This window comes from Lygodium microphyllum, unplaced genomic scaffold (genome assembly GCF_053477565.2).
Source record: "Lygodium microphyllum isolate KBCC unplaced genomic scaffold, Lygodium_microphyllum_v1.1.10 scaffold_269, whole genome shotgun sequence".
Taxonomy (NCBI): Eukaryota; Viridiplantae; Streptophyta; class Polypodiopsida; order Schizaeales; family Lygodiaceae; genus Lygodium; species Lygodium microphyllum.
The window spans coordinates 1-892 of record NW_028229750.1 but is presented as its reverse complement, the minus strand read 5'-3'; positions in this window follow the sequence as shown (position 1 = coordinate 892).

Here is an 892-nt window from a genome sequence, read left to right as displayed (position 1 = left end):
CTCACGCAAGGTGGGGTTTCTCGAGGTGGGGTGCGAGGGGCATCGTGGGGGGGTGCGGTGGGGTGGAGGGTGCGCCGTGTCGTGGGGGAGTGAGGCGGGGCACAGTGGGTCGAGCCTGGTTTTTGGAGGAGTGGTGGGGTGCTGTGGATGGAGCGGGGTTTTTCGAGGTGGGGTGGGGGGGAGGCGCCGCGTCGTAGGGGGTTGCGGTGGGGTGGGGTGGGGGGGTGTGCTGTGTCGTGGGGGGTGACGCAGGGTGTCGCGATGCCCCCTCATCCCCACCATGCCCCGACATGACGCGACGCGCCCCCTCCCCAACATAACATGACAACGCCCCTCCCCCCCCCCATGACACGACACGACGCGATGCGCCCCCCCCATGACGTCCCCCCCTCAAAAATTCGCCTCCCCCCTCAACACACACCACCCCCCCCTCCCCCCCTCAAAAATTCGGCCCCCCCATGACATCCCCCCCCAGCCCCCATGACACGACGCGACGCGACGCGCCCCGCCATGACACGACACGACACGACGCGCCCCCCCCTTCCCCCCTCAACACACACCACACCATGTCGCGACGTGCCGCGCCACCCCCCCCCCCCATGACATCCCCACCCCAGCCCCCCCACCCACGACACGACATGATGCGACGCGCCCCCCCCCCCCCCATGACATCCTCACCCCACCCCCCCCCCCCCCCCCATGACACGACACGATGCGACGCGCCCCCCCCCCCCCATGACATCCCCCCCATGGGATCCCCCCCCTCCCCGCCCCCCCATGACACGACACGATGCGATGTGCCACCCTCCCCTTAACACACACACCCACCCAACGCAATGCCCCCCCCCACGCCCCCGCGCCCCATGGCCTGACACGACGCGACGTGCTCCCC